Source organism: Myodes glareolus, chromosome 4 (assembly GCF_982192425.1).
Source record: "Myodes glareolus chromosome 4, mMyoGla1.1, whole genome shotgun sequence".
Taxonomy (NCBI): Eukaryota; Metazoa; Chordata; class Mammalia; order Rodentia; family Cricetidae; genus Myodes; species Myodes glareolus.
This window is the reverse complement of record NC_142029.1, coordinates 111878494-111885589: the sequence shown is the minus strand read 5'-3', so window position 1 is coordinate 111885589 and position 7096 is coordinate 111878494. Positions and strand designations below refer to the sequence as shown.

The 7096-nt window shown below is 44.0% G+C and overlaps 1 pseudogene; it reads right to left on the bottom strand.

Annotated features, from left to right (window-relative positions):
* Positions 1 to 5540: 5540 nt before the first annotated feature.
* LOC125400672 (biorientation of chromosomes in cell division protein 1 pseudogene) lies at positions 5541 to 6272 on the bottom strand (annotated as a pseudogene).
* Between the last annotated feature and the right edge of the window lie 824 nt (positions 6273 to 7096).

The following is a 7096-nucleotide window of genomic DNA, read 5'->3' as shown; positions in this document are numbered from 1 at the left end:
AAAGAGGTTCTGCTTTTATTTCCACAGAAGATGAGAACCTATGTATTCCTTCCAGGCTAATGTGATTTTATAGAACAAGATCCCCTGAAATTCTCCAGAAAAAATACTTTGTCCAACAAAAAACAGGAAGAAGTTTGGAGAAAACAATGACCAACTTCCCAAAGTGATTGTTTATAAATGTTTGTTTTCATTTAAAAGGAATTAGATATAAATAGTTAAGGGTTAGTCAATCTCTTTTAAAAAAATAAGGGAGATATGATATAAAGATGAATACTTTGCATTGGTATGGATTTTGGTCTATTGATACATACTTAACAATTTTGTTTTACTGTATATATGCATTTTTTGCTCTTGTTTAAGGTATTACATTTGTGCAGCCCATACAAAAAATGTGATGTATAGTTAGGAAATACAGATTAATAAATGATCATCTATAATAGTCAAACTGTAGTTGTTATTTATATTTTCTAGATATATAGAGACATATTTTGAAGATTAGATAGATAATATTCAACACTCCAAAGACCTACAGAATATGGCATTTAAAATGTTTTAAGAATTTAGACTTTTCTTGACAGTGAGACATGTCTGCTTTTGGCAGCACCAATAACTTCAGAAAAGATGATGTGTGTTGAAGAAACTCTTTATGGAATTTGCCATCAATGTGACAAGGCTAGCCATTTGGGAAAGAAACTGCTCTTGCCCGGACTTCTTGATGGTATGCTGTATAAACTGAACATGCAAGAAAGACCCACAGAAAATTGACTTCTGAACTTGCTTAAAGAAGGTGAGACAGCTATCAGGGTTCTGGTTTCATGAAAGAGTCTTCCAGCCATTTTGCAGGACATAGAAGAAAGTGACTGATACACTGCCAATATAGGCAGAATAGATTTTCAAATTTCCTGATTCATGAAAAAGTCTGTTGGATACTATGGGCCTGTAGGCTAAAGATGGATGTTTCAACGGTATAGAAGAACTTTGGGTGACTGTCCAAGCAGTGAGATGTCTCTGTCAATTCTACAGTATAGGAGGTCCTTCTGTATTTGTGTTGCTTTCATTGGTTGAATAAAGAAACTGCCTTGGCCTATTTGGTAGGGCAGAACTCAGGTAGGTGGGGAAGACAGAACAGGATTCTGGGAGAAAGGGCAGAGTGGCAGACGCCATGGTTCTCCTGCCCGAAACGGATGCTGGTTAGACCCTTGCTGGTAAGCCACAGTCAAGTGGTGATACAGATTATTAGAAATGGGTTAAATTAAGATGTGAGAGTTAGCAAATAAGAGGCTAGAGATCATGGGCCAGCAGCAACTTAGTTAATACAATTTCTGTGTCATTACTTCGGAAATAAGCTAGCCAGGCGGGATGAAACAAAGGGGGACCCGCGCTCCCTACAACAATTCTAGAGTTTTGGAACTTGCTTACAATGCACTTCTTGTTTACTTAGGTAATATTGTATACTTCTGGGGTCTTTGAAGATTTGAAGACAGGTAGTTACAGTTTTCCTTAGTTATGATAAAAAATAAATTATGTATAAAACTTTAGATTCACAAAGATAGGATAGATGACATAGTATTTTCCTTAATTTGCCAAATGCAAATGGACAAAAATAAGTGTTTTGTATATATAATTTTACTATGTTAAAACCTTCCTTCTTAATTAGACAGAAAATGGGAGATAATGTGGGAAGTTCTTCTGTATATGTGTTGCCTTTATTGGCAAATGAGTAAAGCTGTTTCGGCCAATGGCTTAGCAGAGTAAAGCCAGGCAGGAAATCAGAACAGAGAGGGTGAGAAAGAGAAAGAGAGAGAGAGAGAGTAAGAAGAGGAGTCAAAGAGTTGCTGCTGAAGGAGAAAGATGCCAGAAAACCTTACTGGTAGGCTACAGCCTCATGGAGACACATAGATTTAAAGAAATGGGTTAATTTAAGATATAAGAGTCAGCCAGGAATATGCTTAAACTATTGGCCCAAATGTTTTGTAATTAATATAGTTTCTGTGTGATTATTTGGGTCTGAGTGGCCAGGAAATAAAGGAGCAGTCTCTTGAGAGTCTTTCTTCCATCTCTTGTATTCTGCTGTTCTGACATTGGATCCCTTGAAATTGGAGTTGCAGGTTCTCAGCTGCCGTGGAGGTGTTAGGAATTGAACCCCCATCCTTGGAAAGAACAGCAAGTGCTCTTAACCACTAAACCATCTCTCTGGCCCCCAAGCCAGTCCTGTGGTTTTTAATTCCACCTTTAAAGCTTGATATTGTGCCCAAAGACACAGAGCTCTGTAAAGAAGGAATGCAAACATTTATGCAGTATTGAAAGTTCCAAAGAATTTAATCAATATAACTCTATTAAATGTATTTGGAAATGTGCTGGGTGACTTCTGCCTGCCTGCATATTTGTAATATGCACACATGTGCATCTACTAAGTATTTTTAACATTATAGTGTTGTCATGGTTTATGCAAAGCCCAACCCCTCTCTGGCTTGCTGCTGGGATGCTGGACAGGCTGTTAACAGACGGGCATATTCGGCACCTCCCAGCAATGCTAAGTGACCTTGGACTCCACTTCTCACCTTGTTCTTTTGAAGTTAGGAGGTGATTCATTCTCTGGCTTCAATGAATTTTGTGTGGGGAATTTCTCTTGGCCCGGGATTTTGAGAGCTGAGAAGAGGGCAAAGTGCTGAGCATAAAATTACAGAAGTTAGGAACCTCTGGAGTTGGTTTATCCTCTCTGTGGTGCTGGTGGGACCCCTGGCAGAAGAAGCTTGAAGACAGGTTCAGTTTGGCTTATAGTTCAAAGAGGATACCCATCACTGCAGGGAAGCAGAGAGAGCTGGGGTTCTGAGTCAAGCTCAGGGTGGACTCCCATAGCAACAGATCCTCCAAGCTCTCCCCTCCCCGACTCCCCATGCTCCCAGCCTCCAAAAACAGCACTGCAGGCCAGGAACCAAATGTTAAAACACATAGTCTATTGGGGGACTACGCATTCAACCTTCCTGATACTGTTCCCCGCAACACTGAGGAGCTTTTCAGACTGTGGAAGCCTTTGGTTGGTGCGGAAACCCAAGGGTCTCATAGTGAGGTCAAGTCTACAGCTCAGTCTGTCTGTGACTCCATTCTGCTGAGTTGCTAAGTGGACTGGAAACTACATTGTTTAGAGGTCAGAAACCACTTTGTCTCTTTTAAAGAAGCTTAGGGTGACATTTAGCACAGATGTTAGAGTCAAGCAAACTGGTTCTCAACCTTAGCTTTGCAATTTTGCAGTCTTCATTTGTAAGCAAGCTTTATAACCCTTAGAGGCTCCGTTCCATCTCACGACATGTTAGGGTCGCATTGAAACTTGAAAAAAAGAAAAAAAAATCCACATAAACCATTAGCACGGCCACACAGTGCCGACACATAACTTATTGTGATATACCGATTGCGATTATTTTTTCCTGGTGATCTGGGCTGGACACACAATAGGCCAATAAATCAATAAAGTCTCTTGTCTTTACAGTGTAAACAGTTCCTGTTTCTTCCCCAACTGTAGCCTTCACCAGTGGAAGGAGAAAGAGCTAAAGTGACTGTTAAAAAGAAGCCACATGTGGAGGTCTGTTCAATGCAAGGGCTAAGGAAAGCACTTAGCATGCAGATACTCAGAGGAGGCAGCGAATCCCCATCACCTGACTCCAGCTCCCCTGGAGTCGGGCCACCTTTCCTGCCCTGCCTTGGCAGAGCTTGCACGGGGGAGGAGGGGTGGGGGGATGCCTTTGCATCAAATGCTGACAAGGAGCTTTGTGGTCACGGCCACCGCCACCCACATCATCCCCATGAAGGAGCCTTATGTCCTCCTGTCAGCCTCCTAAGAGAGGCAAGATAGGAAGACTGCGTAGACAGGAGAGGCTTTTCTCTTTTTTGTTTGAGAACTCCCACTCTGCCTGCAACAATCAAGCTTGTTGATCAGAAATACAGAGTTCTAAGAGGAAGTCTCAGTGGACCGTAGGTTTCAGAAGGATGTGTGTGGAGGACACATACTGCCAGACAGCAGCAGAGCGAGCGACTCTGTCTGGGTTAGAGGATGAGGGCGATCAGAACACAGAGCCATCTGTGGGATTATAGAATTTCCCCCAAACACAAACCCCCAACACACTTGCCAGTCTTTTACTTGCTTTGTGACATTAAGGTAATTACTTAGCCATTCTAGGCTTGAAAGCAACCTATTTTACAGAGGAATTTCTATTTCCCTGCTGCATGCCCAGTGTATAGATGTTAATCAGTGACATCCAGGACAGAGGGCGAGATCACATGGCTTTCATCAAGGGGTGGCTTCAGCAGTCACAGGCAGATGGTAGCAGTCTCTACGCCTCTGTATATCCTAAACTCTCATCCTGACCACAGATTAGCACAGAGAGCATAGAGAGCCCCAACACCCACATTGTGCAAGCTGCCTCAGAGGTCAGAAGAGGACACCAGACTCCCCGAAGCAGGGGTGGAAGGTGACTGAGTAACTGGGCACAGAACTCGGGTCCTCCACAAGAGCAGAATCTTAACCTCTGAGCCACCTTAAGTCCCACAAGTTCTGATTGGTATCATTTAAAAGTGAGCATTGGCAAGTGTGAAGAACGTGCACTAAGACCAGAGACTGGCTTAATGATCACGCTTCTTCTACTTGATGAACACTATATACTAAATATAACAACACAGGAAATATGGCATGCTTTCGGTTTCCCCCCCACACAAACAGTTGTGTGTCAACGTCTGTCAACAGTTCACATAACTGTAGGGCCGTGTCCTTATCTGTTCTCATTTTTAGTCTTTTCACTCTTGTTTCTATTAATTCTTTTAAAAGAAATACCTGTTGAGCCATTCTGAACCTGATAGCATCACCATCGTCACTATGGTCATTTCCTCTTCCTCTTTTTTTTCCTCCTTTTTTGTTTTGGTGTTTGTGTGTGTGTGTGTGTGTGTGTGTGTGCGCGCGCGCGCGTGCGCGCAGGGGGGGGGAATCATCAAATGACTTCACTGTACAATGTGTACTATTTATCTGCAGTTGTTTTTCCTAAAAACACAGAGACATGAGAATCCCGAGGAATTGCCCTGCGATAGGGGGATCTGGACAGAGGTGGCCGGGCTTTCCTTGTACCCCAAGGTACCTTACTTGTACCTCATTCACTCCAGGACTCCAAGCTACGTCTGGCCAGGGAAGGAAATTGCTAAAGGGCTACTGGTGTTAATCGCTGCACATTCCAGCCTGGAAGTCTAGCCACAATACCAAAACCCACGAACAGCTGTGACCGTTTGCCTTTGCCATCCTGACCTGCTAGCCACCAGCCTGGCTTCTGCACACCGCACAGAATAAGCCTACCACTCATGAGCAGGGTCCACGTTTAAGGCTAAACAGCCCAGGTCATGTAGTCCTGAAACCCCTGTAAGGTCTATTGGAGAGACTGGTCAAAGGCAGCACAATGCATGAGCAAGTACAATGTCCCATCACCCAACTTGCTCTCCATCCAATCCCAATTGACCACCCCAGTCAAGGCTAAAATCTTGACGTCAGTGAGCGACTAATATTCGTATGAACCAGGAATCCGTTTCTTTATTAAATGTCGCTTTCCAAAGGTGTCAGGCATATTCTTAGGAAGCATGTTGAGATGGCACTGGAGGACCCTGGCTTTCAGGTTCTGGAGCGGGAGCTGGCACAGCTTGTACTTTCTGGGCTGCCGGGAACTCGTGGACCGCTTGCTCTATCTGTGGTTTGGGGTTCAGCACTTGAGAAATGATCCTGTCTCCTCCTTCTTCCAACACGCCTGACTGAACCACGCTCTGCCTCAGCCCACTTCACAGCTGGCTGTTGTTCATTGCAGGATTCCATTCTTGTTTGTCCAGATGTGTTATCCACTTTCTGGTTTGGTGTCCACTTCTGCCAAGTAGTGCCGGGGGATGTTGAACACGCCACGGTTCCTGAGCTGCTTCACTATGAGAGGGATGAACCTCAGGTCACCTTCCAGAGGCAGCGGCGGGGGGTTGACCAGGCCGCCTGCCCCACTCGAGTCCACCGCCGGTGTGGGTTCCGAGGCCAGGCCCTCCGTGGCTGCTCCCGCACCTTCTGCCATGGCCGGCCGGGCTCAGCTGTTTCTCTGGGAGCCGCGGGCTCGGCTGTGCAGACACGGAGGGCTCCCCTAGGCGGTGGCGACGGTGGCGGGAGGCTGCAGAGCCCAGGGTGCTTCTCTGCTCACTTTATTTTTTTTAAATGGGGTCTTATTACGTAGCCCAGGCTGGTCTTGCCTCATAATCCTTCTGGCTCAACCCCCTGTGTATTTTGATTACAGCCGGCACCACCACATTCTGCTGTGTTTGTGACCTATAAGGAATTCTGACAAATTTTAGGGTTTTTTTTTTTCAATTCAAAGGAAGGGAAGCAAAGTAAGATAAATTTGAAATTTTGTATGTTGCAGTTTTGAGCACCTTCTGGTAGAAGGGGGGGTCTCCACTTTGAGCAGTGTTAAATTTCAGCTCTGTGGTTTCCTTTTTGACGAGAAACTTTCTCAAAGACTCACTTCTCCCTCACATATTTTCAACCAGATGTCCCCTTCTCCTCATGTATTTAATACCGGGCACCGTAGAATCCAGGATGCACACAGCACCTCTCACACCTTGAGAAGACATTTCAGAAATCCTGGTCAAGGACAGTCCTCCCAACCAGAACAACCCTGTCTGGAAGGGACTGAACTAAACCGGATGTGAACCAACCAACCTCTTTCCTGGTTACGAAAAATGCTCATGGCTGTTCAAATACTCTTACTCACACAAACACATTTACACATATGCTAGGCAAAGGCTTGGCAGAAACTAAAAAGCTAGTAGGCCCCCTGTCTCAGAAAACCAAAAAAAAAAAAAAAAAAAAAAGTAGGCCAAAACTGGAGAGAAGTTCCTAATGAAAGATGGGAAATGAGCCGTAGCACAAGATGCAATCCCAAATCTACAGAAAGGAATAAGAACAGTAAAAAAGCAAGGAGAAATAAGTAATCATATATTTGTGTGTATGTATACATACATACATACATATATAGAATTTAAAATATGACTTTTAAACAAAAACTGGTTAAGACAGAACATGTAATAGTCT